Below are 18,605 nucleotides of genomic sequence, written 5' to 3'. Positions count from 1 at the left end.
TGAAGATGACGGTAATGGTGGTGGTGGTGATGATGTTGGTGTAGTGATGGTGGTGTCCTGATGGTGGTGGTGATGATGAAGATGATGGTGGTGGTGGAGATAATGGTGGTGGTAGAGATGGTGGTGGTGGTGATGGTTGTGGTGGTGATGGGATGTAGTTCTAGGCCTGGAGTTCCAATTTTTTAAAAAAGGTAGGAAAGATAAATACATAATTGGTAATTACCATATTTTGTGTTAACAGGGAAGTCACAGAAGACTGTCAAACTGAAGTGGTCAACTCTTTAAGAAAATGCTTTTTAGAAAAATCAATTACTTACCATCTTCTTAAGGAAGTAGAAGACAATGCCTAGAGGGGAAGCTGTATGTGCAATGGCTTGAAAGCATGAAATGGCAGGGTGCTCCCCGCTGGAGGGTAAAGCCTGGGCATGGGCTGGAGAGGTAGGCAGGGCATTGAATACCAAGCCAAGGAGTTTGGCTGGTTCTTCCAGTGATGGTGAGGTCCTGACAACACAGCACCATCAGGTCCACTGGGGTTAGGTCTTCTAGAGACAGCTCTTGGTATCAGCTCTTGGTGTGTGGGGTGGTGGTGGTGGTGGTGGTGGTGGTGATAGTGATGATGGTGGTGAGAGGGTTAGATGGGCCAGAGACCCAAGAAGAATGGGTATTGTCCTGTGATGGGTCTTCAGGGGCTGGAATGTTGGTGGAGCTGGTGTAGGACCCGAGACCTATAGGACTTGGGACCGGGGACCCAAGAGGATGGCTCCATCACCAAGTTGGTCCTTTGGTTTCTGTTCAGTTCCTTGACCCTGATACTTGCTACAGAAAGGCTTCAATACTCTTTCCAGACTGACGTGACCCTGGAAGCAGATAGACTGTCTCTGATCCAGGGCCCCAGCTATCCAGTGCAGGTTAACTTTCATTCATTCATTCATTCACTCACTCATTGTCTGCTTCTTGAACACCAGGCATTGTCTGTGCACTGGGGATTACAGTGGAAAACAGGACAGATGGTGTTTGGTCCTGGGAGCTTCTGTTTTAGTGGGGATCCCCCATTTGACTGACTCCAACCCTGACCACGGCCTGACCCCCAGTCTCGGTCATAGATGAGACCTGCAGCCTGATCCCCCGTAGAAGTCTGTCCAATGCAGATCATTCCTGGCCTTGCCTTCACCCCCTGCATGGCACCCCTGCTGCTGTTAGCAGGTGAAGAGAGGAGTGAGGAAGTCTGGGTGCCTCACTATCGTCCTTGCCCGCTGCTGGAGGAGTCACCCTCCATGTCTGTTTCCACAGCCTCGAGCAAGAGTGTGAAGGGGATCACCTCTTGGTGATCGCTTTGCCCTCTGACCTCCCCAAAGCGCTAAGGGGGCAACCCCTGGTGTGCACATCTGTGTGTCTGTCCTCATGGTGTGTGGGAGGGAAGCTTCCGGAGACAGCAGGCCCTGAGCCCCTGTTTCCCAGGCTTAATGTCTCCCTCTCTAGAATGTGCCCTCCCAGCGCAGGACATGGGAGGTTCCAGGGGCTTCGCTACTGAATGAATAAATGTATGAATGAAGGAGCTGAAGTGAGGCCCTGGACAGACCGGCTGCTTCCCCCAATTCCTTCTCCTTGCTTGGAGTCGGCACCTCGTTCTCCCCGCTGGTTACTGGAGGCCCCAGCAAACCCTGCGGAAATATAGTGTTATCTAAATGCTAAATAGCCGCAGTAACAGCCGGGATGAGCTCCATGAACAATGCGCGGGCTTATGGGCCATCTCCGGCTTCCCTCCTCCTGCTCCCGATGCTGTTCTTGTTCTGGAAGGCCTGTCGGGCCCGTTAGTGGTCACACTCTGTCAGAGCCGAAGCTGCCCAAATACGGGGGCTGAGTGGGGGAGGCTGAGCAGCTGCAGTCCTTCCGGGGAGCGTGAGGGATGGGGGGTTAGGTGGCCAGTGGCCGGTGAAGGGGGAGGGGAAGTGTCGCTGCTGCCAGCCCTTACGTGACCTTGCAAATGACTGACAGCCCAGCACATCCTCAGGTTCCTCATTTGGAAATAAAAATAATTTCGTGAATGTCACGAAAAGGCTACTATGCACCAGGCGCCTTCCTGACATGGTTTCAGATTCTCAGAACAAGCTGGAGAGTTTTCCATTTTAGAAAGTGGGGCTCAGCGAGGGAAAGAGAGCCCCCCCAAACCCCGCCCCGCAGCCCGGCTCTTGCGTTTTATAAATAAGATTTAGCCTGAGGCCGCTGCCTGCAAACTTGTGCTGGCTGCCAGAACACAGGTGCCGGGCTGGATCAGAGGTTTGCAAAATGTTTGTAGTGGAGAGAAGCTTTGTTCAAACAAAACCTTACAGGGACACTCTCCATGGAAAACAGATAAGAGCAGAGTGAATCTGATTGAAGCTGGAGTGGGGTGGGTGGGCAGGGGGTCCGTGGGGTCCTCCCCACTCCTCTCCCTCCCACCCGGCAGGCAGGGCTCTGTGGAGACTCAGCTGGGATCAGGGCTCACCCTGAGGGATACAGGGGAGGCTACTTGAGGTCACTCGGAGGGTTGTGGTGACCTGCAAGTTCAAGGGCCCATCCCCCCCTGAGCAGGAGGGGACCCGGGCCCCACAGGTTTTCCCAGGCAGGACCAGAATGAGGCCACACTTGAGTGTCACCACCTGCCTCTCCATATCTAACCCAGGGCCTGTGGGTTATTGAGACTGGGCCGCCTCCAGCCACCTCCTCTAGAGAGACCATGCAGAGGCAGCTCGGAGTTACTGCCTGGCCTCCGACCCTCTGATGGATGTCACGCAGAGGCTGTGGTGGCTGAGTGAGCTGGGCTGGGCTGGGGAGTGGCAGGGAGGCTGGGGCGTGGCCTGGAGGTGTAGGGCCAAGAGCTGGGCAGAAGCAGGGCTGGGGATCTGGCCTAGAGAGGGGCTAACACCTCCCAGGCCTGGGGGTTTTTACCCTCTGTCCCCTGGGCTGTCACTGTAGTCCGTGTCACTTGGTCCTGCAGATGGGGCACACATCCCAGAATAGAGCCCAAGGACTCAGTGTAGAGTCTGGCCTCTGAGGGGGCAGGGGTCTCACTCGGGGCCATCAGAGCGGCGGGCTCAGTGAGGGGTGGGGTTAGAGAGGTGCCGCAGGTCACAGTCCCCTCAAGGGCTCAGGTTGCTCTGAGAAAGGTCGTTTTGGAGGGCGATCCAGATCCCCCCTAAAGTGGAATCAGCAGTCCTTCCTCCTGTGATAAATGCTTGAGCCCCGAGTTTCATTTTCCCCACTGGGACCCCTTTTACCTCTCCTTCCGCCTGCCCAGTGGTCTCTGGCTCATCAAAACATCACGGCCCTCCCCAGACCCCAGGTCTTACCCACACCAGCCTGAGACCTGGGGGTCCTGGGGGTCCCGGCAATCACTGCCTCAGTTTCCTCGACTGTACATTGAGGGTGTTGGGAGGGGCCCTGGGGTGGGAAAGGCCCGGAGACTGTGACTGGAAGTCTGTGCCCTGCACTCCCCCCGCCTTGGGCTCAGTAGGAAGGAGGCCGTGGAGCCGCCAGGATTCTCCTGCCTCCTCCATCCGTCACTCTCGGTGGACTCAGAAACGTCCATTTGGTTTATTAACACAAACACTCTTGGCATGAGCCCGGGAACGGCAAATTGGATGGGAGTTCACGGAAGTCAGGGGATGTGTTTATCACCTCCTGCGCCATCGCCTGTCCCTGCTGCTGGCAGCTATGGGGCTGGTGGAGGCTGGCCTTGGCGCGGGGGGGGGGGGGGGGGGAGGGGGGCGGGGAGGAGCAAATGAAATCACCTCCAGACAACCACTCCTGCCTGGCTGCGGGCTGCCCTCTGCCCAGTGCACAAGGACCTGCTCTCCGATCTCAGTTCTACAGCCGCTGCCTGTGCATGACCTCGGTCAAGGTCCTTCTCCTGTCTTGGCCTCGGTGTCTCCATCCGTAAATGGGGCCATGAGCCACTGCAGAAGCAGCCTGGACTTGCCCGTAAGGCTGGTGGCTGGCTGAGAGGCCACGAACAAATGCCCTGCCCGGCACTCCAGGCCCTGCTTTCTGCTCTTAAATCACTTCATGCTTTTTGCATCCTGGCTGGACCATCTGGCATCATTGAAATCACTCCTTGGTCTCCCCCAACCCTCCTAGCAGAGTTTTCTAGAACACCCCAAAGGTCAATACTGGAAATTCACTTCCTGAAACAGAAACGGACGTCTTTCGCCCAAGAGAGAAATGTGTCTTTTTGGTTCCCAGCCCCAAGTTGAAGCTCAACCCAGAGTCAGAGCCAACAAATGAGGTACCCTTCCTGCCTGGGTGAACCCAGCTTCCCTGGTGCAATTGCGAGGACCCAGAACCCCCAGACGGCCTCGAGGAGCTCCAGCCCCAGATGCTCACCCCCCAACTCAGGTGCTATCGGCCTGAGCCCCAGGTTTAGGGCCGGGCTTATCTGACCCACCTCGGCACCTCGAGGTGACACCCACAAGAAGCTGATTGAAGTCTGCCTAGAACTGTCACCACGGCGGTGGCTGGAGTAAGAAAGAGGGGGGGCGGGGCGAGTGGGTGTGAACTGGGTGCCCGAGAGGAGTCGGATATACCGAACAGGCCCGTGCAGAAGTGAGCAACTGAGGGCAGATGGAGTCAGCGAGCAGGGAGTGAATAGATGAACAAGTCCACGCTGGCGCTGATCACCCACCTGCAAACAGTGCAGAGGTCACCCTCCTCGTCCGCTAGGGCAGTTCCGGCAGCCCAGGCACCATTGGGGCAGACAGATGCACCACGGGCCTCGCTCCAAGTCCCTGCAGGGTCCCCTCTGAGTGAGCGGCCCCTCACTCAGCTCCACTCCATCATCTTGACCCCACTCCAAAGGAGGAGAGGAAGCATTGAGTGCCTGAGCTCCAGGTGAGAGGGAGGGAAGGAGGAAGGTAGGGAGAGAGGGAGGGAAGGGGAGAGAAGGAGGGAAGGGGGAGAGAGAGAGAGAGAGAGAGAGAGAGAGAGAGAGAGAGAGAGAGAGAGAGAGAGCGCTGTCCACAGCATCTCTGGCTGGCTGGCTCGCTCCTGGCACATGTCAGAGTTGGGGGCAGAGGGAGAGACCAGACACTGTTTCTTCCTGGCAGCGTCTTGCTAGACAAATAACCCCGCCCCCTGGAGTCTGGCAGGAAAATCACACACCTTGAAGGCGTTTCGCCGCCTGGAACCTGGAGCGGACACCCTTTCTCTGGGCTGGAAAGGCGGCACTGGGTTTCTGAGAAGAGCGTTTTAGATCTGTGGCCACGTGACTTAAGCATTCTCTCCTCCCCTTCCTCACACACACACACAGAAAGGTCACAAATGTCAACTCTCACACACCCTTCATGTCACAAACGTGATCAAGATTGTCCCCATTTTACAGATGGAGGAAGTGAGGCCCAGGGAGATAAAGTGACTCGCCCGAGGTCATGGAGCTGCGTGCTTGATTCCCTTCACACCCAGAGAAAGGCTCTAGGATGATGGGTTCCGTGGGGAAAACGAGCTGCCCAAGCCCTTGGTCAGAACCTGAGAGCAGCTGTGAGCCGGGCTCTGGCCCTGGGCTCCTGCGAAAGTAATTCCTCACTCTGCGTCTTGGCTTTCCCTATGGAGAGGGGTACAGGGGGTGGACTGCACACACGCGCTGTTGTCTGTCTTTCTGCAGGGCAGTGATTGCCTCGCTTTTATTAAGCACCTACTATGTGCTTTGCACCAGGCAAGCCAAGCAGCACACATGCTTGCTTGCACCCATGCCTCTGCATGGCTCGCATGACTAAAGCCTGATTTACAAACGAAGAAACACAGGCTCTGAGAGGTTAGCGGTGAGCTGACTCCCCCAGACACAGAGCTGCTAAGGTGTGGACGCAAGACTTGAACCCAGACCCCTCCTCTAGCCACCAACCCACACAGTGTCCTAAGGAAAACGATTTAGTTCTCTTGCTGCTGTTGCTGCTGCTGCTAAACCTCACAACTGCCATTCTGGGGCATCTACTGCTTGTCAAGTATTATCCCCAGAGATTTTATGTGCAATAAAAGTGTCTGTATCAGTGAAGACCTTTTTATTTGCAAGTGAAGAAATCCCACTCAAACTGGCTTAGGTAAAATGGTATTTATTGGCTCACAAAATAGGCAAGTCTGGGCTGGATATCTGCCAGACCTGGGGGCTAAGTGCGATCTCCTATTTCCCCCATTCCTCTCTGCTCAATTCCATCCCCCTACCGGTACAGCAGCATTCTCTCCTGCTGGAGTGGGGCTTACTCCATGTGGCTGCCCCCCCGCCCCCCAATCCCCATTCTCCAGGCTTAATCATCCCAGTGGAACAGAGACCATCTCTCACTCGGTATGTGTATAGTCATTCCAGGGCACGCCTTTGATTGGCTCTCCTCTGTAGCGTAATCCCACCCCCTGGGCGGTATTTCCAGGGTAATGGGATCTGTACACACCACGTGTTACAGACCCCTCTCCCCTGAGGGCGTGGTGGGGGCAGTCCCACTGGAATTATTAATGCTGTGCAAAGGAAAGACTTCATATGCCCAGGTCAGTCCAACCGCCTCTCCCACAACCCCACGAGAAAGGTATGACACTCTGCATTTTATAGATGAGGACGCAAAGGGCCAGAAAGGACGAATGACTGTCCAGGTGGCCATGGGCAGCTCATTTAGACTCACTCTACTGAGTATCGAGAGGACTGGAACTCAGTTAAGTTGAATGGATGAAATATTATTGAGCACCTACTGTGTGCAAGGCTTCAAAGAGAAGCAGGAGACCTAGCCCTGACCATCGGGGCCTGTACCATCTACCTGGGGAAACCAGAGTTAAAAAACAACAATGGGTTTGAACAATAGGTTGCAGGCAGCTGCAGGAGGGCTGTCAGGAGGCTGGGGGTGATTAATTGCTAAATGAGTGGTACAGACAGTAATTGCTGGAGGAGTTCAGAGGAGAGAGCAAACCCTGGGCTGCAGTCAGGAAGGCGTTTCTGAAAGAGAGAGACTCTGAACTGGGGCTTGAAGGACAGGAGGCTTTGTAGAGGCAGAGAGGAAGGGCAGGGGCCTCCCGCCTGGGTCCAAGGGCGCTCCCCAGGCACGCGGGGCTCTGCCATGCTGGGGCTTAGAAAAGCTCCTCAGAACCTCACAAGATCTCCCATAGCCTGGTTCAAATCCCAGCTCTGCCACCGGCGAGCTGTGTGACCTTGGGCGAGGCCCTTCACCGCTCTGAACCCAGGGTTCCATCCACAGACTGGGAGACAGGATTGCTGCTCTGCCTGCTCTCCAGATTGCTGTGAGGATGGAATGAAATTATGTGCGTGGAAGTGCCTTGGGGAACCATAAAGCGCTTTGTAAATATGAGCGATGATTACATGGATGGCTCCCATGCATTTATTCTTAGCCTCGGGCCTCCCGACAATGTGTCAAGGAAGGCTTGTTGCTTTCCCCTCCCCTCTCTCGAGCCCCATGCTTTATTCTAGGATGGCATAGAGAGGGAGGCGATTTGAAGCCCCAAATCACCTGCTTCCCAGACCTGGCACAGCCTTAGGGGACGCACCCCTCCCAAGCCCCGGTGTGAGCGTTCCTAGAGGGGACGTGTGCCAGTGCCTGGTACAGTGCCTGGCTCGGAGGTCAACTTATTTCAAATGCTGTTTCTCTTTGAGGGTGCCCTTCTCAAAGCACTGATTTGATGTCCAGAAGCAAACTAGGGCCTGGAAAATGGAACATGCTGATTGGCCAGACTTAGGTCACGTGACCTTCTGGCCCTGGAGGGAGGAGGGGGGCCATGCTCCAGCCTTTTGGGGAGAGTGGGTGGGGGCGTGTGCACACTTACCAGTTATCACAGGGGTCAGCAACTACTGCTCACCGCCACAGCTGGCCCATGGCTCATTTCTGAGCTACCCACAAGCTCAGAAGAGTGTTTACATTTTTCAAGGGTCTAATTAAAAAACGAAAATAAAAGGCTGTGCTATACTAGTAGAGATCATGTGGCCTATGAAGCCCAACATATTACTCTCTGGCTTTTCACAGGAAAAGTTGGCTGAGCCCTGATCCATTTTGTTGTGAACACAGTGAACCAGCTTATTCTTCCGAAACCCAACATTTCATGAGTCTAATGAGCAGGCTCTTCATGGAGCAACGTCGGATTGCTTCCAACCGAATAAAGGTTTGGGGAGTCCACCAGCCAGGTCGTGGCCCAGAAACCTGGAACTGCTCTAAGTGTTCACAATGGGAGGGGTGGCCTCCCTAGGAGGAATCGGCATTCACAGGTGATGAAAGACCTGAAAAATCAAACAGGAAGCTGCCACCACCCCCAGGCCAGAGGGGAGAGAGGCGGGGTGACTGCAGCCCAGGGTTCCGGTCCAGGGATATCTGGAGCCTGCAGCCCTACTCAGTGCAGTCCGAGCAGGTGTCTGAGGAGAGGCAGCCACTGCCTGGGGAGTCCCTTGAGCAGGAAGCGAGGGGAGAAACACCTGGACTTCTCTCTCCTTCTGTCCTTTCATTTTGCAACAGTGCCTCCTCTTGGCCAAACCCAGGCAGAAGCCCACGGGCGTCTCTGAAACTCAGCCTGCAGTGCTTGGCCCTCTGCTGTCTGGACTTGAACCTGGGCACAGTGAGGAAGTGAGAGAAGGGCGAATGGGTCGCATGGGCCAGGAGGTAGGAGTAGGTTCTGCCAGGTCAGTCCCTCTGATGGCCGGTGACCAGGCTAAACACCTGCGGCCGTGAAAGCATGCCTGCCTCAGGGGATGAGACCTTGCACAACGTCCACGTTCATTGTCGTGCCCACCTTGGTGGCATATACCCTACGAGAGCTGTGTCCACAGGCATTGCCACTTGTTTGTAATTTGCGTTCGGCTTCTATTGAATTAGTCCTAAGTGGTTAATCCTTTCTCAGTTCGATATTTCCTCTTCTTTGTGGTCACAGAGGCGTAGACGGTTTCCCAGCTTCAGACATTCCCCGACCCCCTTTCTCGATGTTTCCATACCTGGGGTTCCCTTTAAACGCCCCTCCGGACTCTCGCCATGCCCGCGTACTGCTTGCACCATTATTTTCCCCCTTTCCACTCTATTTTGGAACACATTACTACATCTAGTTATGAAGAAAACTTCATATCACAGCTGTAAATAGAATCTCGGCACCGTGGGCCATCAATATAAATAAATACCATAAAACAAAATCAGTGTTAATTACATTCTGGCGAGATCCTCTCGCCTTGGCAGAGGCCTGGTGCATGAGGCTCTTTGTTAAGACGGGGAATGTTAAAAGGAAGAAGGAGAGGCGTGGAAGAGGAGCGCCAAGGGGCGGCTTTCTCCTCGTGGTCACCACAGGGTGACGTAGATTGGAAAGGGGCGAGCTCTCACCTGTGTGATTTGGTGTGACCAGTATCACCAATGTTATTTCTCTTTCCTCCTGAAACCACACTAACACTGTCACCCCAGAGAGATGGCAGGCAGCACGCCGGGGGACCCACGGTAAGGGCTTCCTTTTCCCCTGCTCCATTAATCTCTCCTCTAAAGTTTTGTCAGCATTCTCCCACGCTTACTGGGTTCTTAGGTACCATTCGGCCATTGTTTACACTTCTTAAAGCTTTGCCATCTCCCATGAAGTAAGTGAATGCTCAAAGATACTCTGCCTCCTTTGATGAATTAAACCAACATCCCCGACACGAGTGAGTCCTGTACCTACTTTATTCATTGAATAAGGGCAGAGATAGCTCATGTTTGTTGGCTTATGTTGTTCAATGGATCCCACGTATAAGTGAAATCGTCTGGTATTTGTCTTCCTCTGACTGGCTCATTTCCTCAAGCATAATCCTCTCCAGGTCCACCCAGGCCGTCGGAAAAGGTAAGATTTCCTTCTTTTTATGGCCGAGTAGTATTCCATTGTGTAAATGTACCATAGCATGCTTGCCCACTCATCTACTGATGGGCACATGGGCTTCTTCCAAGTTTGGACCGTTGTGCATAATACTGCAAGGAACAAAGGGGTGCATACATTCTTTCGAATCAGCGTTTCGGGTTTCTTTGGATACATTCCCAGAAGTGGACTCACTGTGCCATAAGGAAACTTCATACTGTTTTCCACAGTGGCTGCACCACCAATCTGCATTCCCAACAGAGCACAAGGGTTCTCTTTTCTCCACCCCCTTGCCAACACTTGTTGTTTGTTGATTTATTGATGGTATCATTCTGACAGGTGTGGGATGATACCTCATTGTGGTTTTAATTTGCATCTCTCTGATGATCAGTGACTTTGAGCTGAAGTTTGTTTTTTAAAAACATCATTTTGATGATTAAGTTACGAACAGTTACTTATAAATAGTTACAACTTACCTCTCATCTGTGTCAACATTGATGACTTAATGACATAGTTTTCCTGCTGTTACTGACGTTGGTGAATATTTGTCTACTTGATGCCACATTTGGCTGAATTTGGGGGAAATATGCTTCAGTTGTGTGTGTGTGTGTGTGTGTGTGTGATGTTATATGTTGCATATGACATATTGTATATTATATATAGTATTTCTTAAGTATTTACTAAATGTTAGACTCTAAAGTGCTTTACATGACCTTAATCCTCACAACAATCCCATGGGATAGTCCTTGTATAAACCTCATTTTTCCAGAAAGAAACTGAGGCTCAGAGAGGTCAAGTGCCTTCCTCAAGGTCCTGGGCTCCTGAGCATTACACCTGGGATGGAACTTAGGCTTGTCTGACCCCAGAGCCAACAGTCAAAACCACGGCACTTCGTGGCTTCCCTCATCTGGTTCCAATCCCTCTATGGGGAAACTGAGGCCAGAGCAGGGACCAGCTCTGCTGTGGTCTGATGGTGACTGCCTGAGTCTGTGGGTAAGCCAGCTCTCCGCCTCTCGCTGCCCTTTCCCAGGCACCTCTGACCCCTGCGTTTCCCAGCGGGGAGCCCCGCCTCCATCGTCTGCCTGGTCAACCGCTCGGATCAACTGAAAATATCGCTGTGATTCCTTCTAATTCTCCTGCCTTTCCTTCTGAAGAGAACACAGAGCTTTTATTCCTCCCTGCAGGACCTAATGTGATTATTTGTGAAGCAGACAAACATACAAATGCACATGACTTTGAATTATGGGGAGTAGTGGGACAGGCTGTATTTAACACAACGACTCCATTACTCAGAGCTGAGGAGACTGGAGCAGCATTCTTAGGAGGCCTTCTGCCCAAGCTGCCATGGGAGTCCACGTACTGACGTCGATTTTCCCTTCGTTCAGGCTCCACTCATCACTAGCATTAGACCTACTAAGTGCAAGGCCCAAAGCTGGGTGGGGGTGGGGCGGGCACGAAGAGAAATAAAACTTCTTGTCTTGAGAGACCTCCTGCCTTCCTTCCTCGCTCTTTCCCTCCCACCTTCCTCCCCCCCCCCCTAGTCATTTTTTCTTTTCTTTCCTCCCCCATTGCCTGCCTCCCTTATTCCAACGGCTTTGGGGGTCCCATTATGTTCTGGGCACCCTGCTAAGGCATCCTCACAAAAGATAAACACGACCCCTTTCATGGAGGAGCTAACAATTCTCTAGAGTTGAAGGTGCCTCGGCTGGAAGGGTCCTTTAAGATCATGCCAACGTCTTGTTTTCAAGTTGGATAAGCGGAGTAACCGGAGAGGTGAGTTGCCTTCCCCAGGGTCACACAGCTGGAGAACGCAGCCCCGAGTTAGTGCTCATCTCTCTGCTGTTCTTGCTATCACCGCGGGGGAATGCCGTTAGGACCTGTACGATATTGGGGATGACAGGGATGTGCCGTCCTTTGAAAGACCCGCCATGGTGGATAGGAGACAAAGGAGGCAATTGAGGGGCCAGCCAGGAGAAGCCACTGTGTTCAGCCACCAGGCATCCCGATGGCCGGGGAGGGGAGCGCTCAGCCTGCTGTGGGCAGCGCTGGCGGGTCCTACTTCTTCCCCCGGTCACAATGGTCGCTCTGGCTTTCAATCAGTGGTTCTCAACCTTCCTAATGCCGCGACCCTTTAACACAGTTCCTCATGTTGTGGTGACCCCCAACCATAAAATTATTTTCGTTGCTACTTCATAACTGTAATTTTGCTACTGTTAATGAATCGCAATGTAAATACCTATGTTTTCCGATGGTCTTAGGCTCTACAGCAGCGGTTCTCAACCTTTATGGTTGGGGGTCACCACAACATGAGGAACTGTATCAAAGGGTCACGGCATTAGAAAGGTTGAGAACCACTGCTTTAAATAAAGCTTCTGGCTGGACGCTCGGAGGCTCCCGGAGTGAGGTATGTCAAAGCCCCAGGGAATCCCCCCTAAGTGGGGCCTCCACTCTGACCCTTTTGCTTGTCCTGCCTTCTCTTAGGTACATGGCTCATCCATGGCCTGTGACCTTGGCACAGAGCCCACTTTCTACTCTGCCCTAAACAGGGCATGAGCCCCGTAGTGCCAGGCCCAGGTGAGCCTCCCCTGCTGAGAACACCTGGGTTCAAACTCCACAGCCGGGCCATGTGGGTCCACAGCAGAGCCTCAGCATCCAGCTAGGTCCCCCTTAGAGACGCCTTGGTGCAGACACCCACGGTTAACCTGGGGGGAGTCCTAACCAGGAACCCCTGAGAGCAGCTGGTCACTGACTCCCCACCTTGCTACTCCCACCGGCCCCAGTCGTGGTCCCCTAGCCCTTCAATACTGCTCCTCCACATTTGTGGGATACAGCCCCCTCATCTCCTTCCCCAGCGTCTCAGCCAGGCCCAGCGAGTGGGCAGGAGGTGCGCTGAGCCAGCCGGTCTTGAGCAAGTGACGTGTTCCCTGTGCCTCAGATTCCTCCTCTGAAAAATGGGATCATAGAGGACCACCTCGCAGCAGATCTGGGAGGATTCAATGCCTCTTCAAGTCCTCCCTGCGGTTGGGGTGAAGGCCATCCTCCAGGATCTCCAGATGTGCCCTCTCTCAAACTGAAGAGCTTTCCAAACAGGCCTCTCTATAGGACCTGAACCTGACCCTGGCCCTGACCCTGACCCCTGGCCCCTCCTGCTGCTTCTTGAGGTCACTCCTTCCAGGATGCCATGACATTCTCCTGGGACTCACTTGTCCCGCTCCCTTTCTCAACACGCTATGGCGGATGCCTCCACAGGTGCATATAGTCATCAGAACCCACATGGGGCCGGCGTGGCTCTCTGGCTGGGGGTCTCCAGGACACAGAGGAATGCGGAGGGCTTTGCCATCTCATAAAGCAGTTTGGTGACGAGTGTTCCAGTAACCCAAGCTCTGCAAGTGTGTCCTCTACAACGGAATTCCTTGGCCAAAAGACTCAGGGAAACCCCGCATCTTGAGAAATGCCCAGGTAAGCAAACGGATATAATTTTGTTGAATCCAACATTCTCCAAATATATGGGTGTTGTTTTTTTTTTTGCAACTTAGTTAACATCCCAAAGACACTTTAGGGAAAACCTTGATGTGGAACAGTTCAGAAGCCACACTCAGTCGCACCTGGTCAAATCACCCCACCTTTGCCTAAGAATTCAACTCACCCTTCAAGGCCCCATTGGATGCCACCCCTCCCAGGAAGTCGTTCTCCATTCCTTCTGCCAGAAAGCATCTCTCCCTTCTGGGAATCTCCATGTCAGGGATGTGGCGAGTGAGCCTGGAGCAGGCACCGGTGTCATGGTGCTTGAGATGAACTTTGAGCCCGATGCAAGTGTGAGCCCTGGTCCCACCTATGAACTGGGGGACCTTGAACTTCTCCGAGCGCCATGTGTATCAGCCTCCTCACCTGCAGCGTGGGACAACAGTACACCCCTGTGCAGTGTTTTCACATGAACAGCTCAGCAGAGTGCATGGCACATAGTAGGCATTTAATGAGTGGTGATTGCCACCATTACTGTTGCTACTAGTATTAGCGCCATGAGGGATGTCAAAGTCTATTTGTCAAATTGAGTTGTAGTTTGTGCCAGGACAGAGGGGCCACTTGGAGTGTGTCCCCTGCCATAGAGGTTAACTTGAAGGTCATCAACAATGACCTCACTTAAATCCTTCTCCCTCCAACCTCCCCTTATGCCCTGGCAGGTACATACGTAGTGAATGGGGTGTCTTATACGCTGAGTCAGCTCCAAGAAAGAGGCTCCGTTTGGAGGCTGGGCTCCCTCCGTGTGAGAGCACAGAGTCCCAAGGACTCCCTCTATCCATGCTGTGGAAGGGAAGCCTGGAGGCTGGTGTGGGGTTAATGAGTTTCTCTCTCCCTGTAATAATCTGATAGATGGCTCCTCCCTGCCCTGCCCCTCTCTGCAACCTCTAGGTCCTTTCTTTGGCTGCTTCCCGCCTAGTGGAGACCTCTGAGTAGGCCATTATTGCTTAATTACTGGCTAAATGGTCTCATTTGTTCTGCATTTGTCAGTGGTGAGTCCGGGCCAGGGCAGCCAAGAGAATTTTGAAAGTCCTCATGGAGCTCCAGCTTTGGGAAGTAAAGGCACCTGGGTCTCCTTCCCTTCTGTCCAGCAAGGCTGGGCATGGAGGCAGCGGAGCGGCTCCGGGAGCTGGGGCTGGGGTCCTCCCCACCAGCTGGTTGCTGCCTCCACTCTCTTCCTTGCTTTTCTCTTTCGTCTTTCCCTGCCTTTGACATTGCCTCTGCCCAGTGCGGTAGAATGAACTTTGACTTTGCCACCCCTAAAACCCAGTCTGTGTAGCCTTGGCCAATTGGGTGACTGAATGTCCATATCTTTATAAGCAAAATGGTGTTATAGCAGCGCAGGCCTCAGCACAGCACAGTGAGTGTGGGTACGAGTGAATTTCCATTGTCAACTACTGTTGTATGATTATTCATTTTAATTATATTTTTGTCACATACATGATCTGTCTCATGCCTTTGTGCCACTTTCCTAGGAACTGTCCGCGAAGATGGGAGCATTTGGCTTAGACCGCCCTCTCAAGCTGCCGCTACCGTCTGCTTCTACCCACCCACTCATCTCCCTTCCCCTCTGCCGTGTTCCACGTGGGCGACGTGGGCCCCAGAGGGCAGATTCTTGCCTTTCCAATAATGCTGTTGAAAAACCTTTTCTATGCTCTTTTTCCAACATGAAAAACCACCTTATTAATAAGTAGATGATTTAAAGTGGGAGCAGATAGGTGGCTAATAGAGGAGCTGGCTGGGCATCTGCATCCTGTGACGCTGGGTGTCCAGGCTGTTGCAGGTTGGGTCCCGTGGGAAGCTGACTCCAAGACAGGGCTTGCAGGATGTTTAATAGGAAGTGCTCATGGGACCAGCACCCATGGGGAGGACAGAAAGGAAGCAGGACTGGGAAGAGGGAGAATCGGAGGTGGGACACAGTCCCGGAAAAGGGCTGGAGTGGCTTTTCAGAGTATGTCAAGTTGGATGTGATTGGCTGGACCTTCATACCCTTGGGCCAATCAGTCACTGGATGCGGGCTGCCCTGCGAAGGGGCAAGACTTGGGAGAGGTGACGCTTCAGCTGAGGCCATCCATCCCTAAAGGGACTGCCCGTCAATGTTGGTCAGTGGGTAGCCTCCCCAGCAGCTGGGACACTGAGCCCTTCGTCCCTTCCTCAAGGACTATCTGGGAGGCTCCCAGAACGTCTCCTGTAGTCTAGTCCTCAGCTGTCCATCATGGGCCTTCCAGGCCCCACTTGTTTGCTGTATCTTTTGTCCCCTGAGCCCTGATTACTCACCTCAGACCCAAACTGGCAACCAGATGTAGCTTCTAAGTTCTCAGGGTTTTCCTGCCTTAGCCTCTGGGCTTCACCTTGACCTCAGTGAATAATCATTGCTTAAAGGAAGGACGTAAGCCCCTTTCTTCATCAGCCAGCTCCTGGATTTTTGCACTTATGGAAAGGAGCCATGTCACCAATCATGCAAAATAGCAGATAATGCACCATCATTTACATCCGTCCTTCAGTTGCATTATGTGGTGACAAGGGGATGGGACAGGTGTGATGGGATGAAGTGTGTGCACTCTGGATTCGGGCCACCTGAGTGTGCATCTCAGCCCTGCCACTTGCTCGCTGTCCAACCCCTGAGAAAGGTACTCAACCCTTCTGTGCCTCAGTTTCCTGAACAGTAACAAGGAAGACTTAAAAATGCTACCTAGCTCATAAAACTGTTGTCAGCGTTGGATGCATCATTACACTCCACACCCTTAGAACAGTGCCTGGTAAGAAGTAATTCACCTTGATGGCGATGTTTGGTAAGAGAGTTTTGTTAAAACGTATTTGTTACCTAGTGTCAGCCTCACCTAATTGGGGTTACCCTGGAAGAGCTGCCATGGTAGGAGAAGATGTCCTGACTTTATTTTTTTTTACTTTAAAAATATATCTTATTGATTTTTTACAGAGAGGAAGGGAGAGGGATAGAGAGTTAGAAACATGCCCTTGACCGGAATCGAACCTGGGACCCTTGAGTCTGCAGGCCGATGCTCTATCCACTGAGCCAAACCAGTTAGGGCAATGTCCTGACTTTAAAGGGTGGCCATGGATGTCCCGCCAGGCAGATCACCTCCAGACAGTAGTCAGTAGACCGGCATTGAAGAAGGGAGTCAGCACCCGGGACAGCTCCCAACTCCCCATCACCACAATCCATCTTTTCCTCCCAAGGACAACAAACCACACACACTCTGTCCACTGCTCACCTCCCAGGCCTCCTGGGAAGCTAAGGGCCCTAAATGCTCATAGACCAACGGTGCTCGGGTTATCTGTCTTGGTTCCCACGGACAGTAGAAAAAGGACTGAAGGAGCCAGCGAGAGGGACATTTGAGCCTTGAGTCCACCTTCAACAGCTGCATGTACAAAGAGAGTAGGGCCTTCCTTGCTGGTCAGGGATACTCTTTTCTTATCTGTAAAGCAATTGGGTGACTTGTTGGACTCTGGCCAACTTTGGGGCCTTGCTGGGCCTCTGGGGGTGGAGGCATGGATCCCAGGGGCCAGCAGATGGCAGCCTCTGTCCTGTGTCCATCCTCGAGGCAAAGTTTCCCAGCTGGCACTGCCATAGGACATTGCTGAGATTCTCTAAGTCTGCCAGAGTGAGCAGAGTCCTCGAACCCTGGGTATCTCTGCTCTCGCCATCACCCGTCTATTACCTCCCTCTCTCTCTAAGCCCTGGCTCTCCGGCTCCCATCACGACAGCGGGCTGAGACCGTGCCTCTGAGGTGGAAGTCTGCCTGCTTTTCTGTCTGGCTCCCTGCTATTGCCTGGCTCTGGGGCATCTCAATACTCTCTTCGTCCCCCTAGGGGTCTGCACTGCAGGGCGGGGCAACAACCCCCCAGCCTCCTCCTCCTTCCCCACTACCTCTCTAGGCTCCCACCGCAGGGCGCTCAGAGCTGGTACGCAGAGGAAGCCAGGCTCTGGGTAGGAGGGGAAATGATGTCGCAGCCTGGATTCTGTCATGGAGGGGCTCGTGTTTGCTGGGAGCAGGAGCGATGCTCTTTGAGTCTTGGGAGATGAAGGAGTGGAAAGACGCCCTAAACTGCGAGGGGGGTGGGTAACTTCATAATTATTATTAAGCACCTGCTCGGTGCCAAGCGCACTTCCAACCTGCAGCATGTGATACAGACACCATCCTTATGAGGAAGTCGATAGTCAGAGGTTAAAGCATTCCCTGAACGTCATGCAGCCAAGACGTGGCAAAACCAAGCGTCACAGTGTCTGACTTCGGAGGTAAATTAGACGATGTGGGAGGAGCCTCGAGCAGGAGTCAACCAACTGAGTTCTGATTTCGGCTCTGCCCTCGTGTGACCTTCAAGAAGTTTTCTCTCCCTGGACCTCAGTTTCCCCATTTGAAAATGGAAAGGTTGGAGTAGGATGCTCTCTAAGGATCCTCCAGCTTTAAGAGCCTATGAATAGACTCTCCGGGGACCAACACTTTTTAAAAACGGTTCGCAAGAACCCACACATGTACGCGCCCAGCCGTATGCATCAGCGGAGTGGGCGGCAGCCGGTATGGTGTGAGTGAAGGCTGTGAGAAGGGCCCTGCCTAAAATATCCCAGTCACTCATCCCGCTGCCAAAGTGCCTGGAGTCCCACCAGCCTAGACGCTGCCTTCCGAGGCCCCCTTTTCAGAACAGCAGTCTCCAGGGAGGCGAGCAGGCTCAGTCCTTTCCTTGGAGGAGGGGAACCTGTCTTTTGATGGATATTGAAACCAGTTTGCACTTCCTGACTTCAAAACCATCGTCCTTCCAGTGAGCACTGCTTCCCAGGGCACCTGGGAGAGGGCAGCCTTCTCTCCGTGAAGCAGGGCGGAGGGGAGGCAGGCAGATGCCGGCTGCTTCATGAAGCACCAGGCTTTGGGTCCAGGCTGACCTGGGTTTGAAGTCAGGCAGCTGTCTGGCCTTCTGGGATATGCTCTGACCTCCTCCCTCCCCGAGCCCTGCCTCCTCTGGGACTCAGCACCCACAGGCTGCTGGAATGTGTTCTCCTGGCGGAGGTGGGATCAGCCCGGCATCAGCCCCACCAAGTGGGCATCTTCCCAGGAGAGACAGGAGGCTGGTGCCTGGGGAATGCCACCCTCGCCCCTGGCTCCTCCTGGCAAGCCCAGCACTGCACTCCTCCCTCCCCCTTCAGCAGCCTGTCAGAGACCGATGAAGGGGACGCTGTCATCTTCCTCGCCGCCCCGACCTCGCCTCCACGCCCCTGCCCTGCTCCCTCCCGGCTCAGGAAGCTGGGAGCTATTCCC

Source organism: Cnephaeus nilssonii (genome assembly GCF_951640355.1).
Source record: "Cnephaeus nilssonii genome assembly, chromosome: 7".
Taxonomy (NCBI): Eukaryota; Metazoa; Chordata; class Mammalia; order Chiroptera; family Vespertilionidae; genus Cnephaeus; species Cnephaeus nilssonii.
Note: the sequence above shows the minus strand (reverse complement) of the source record.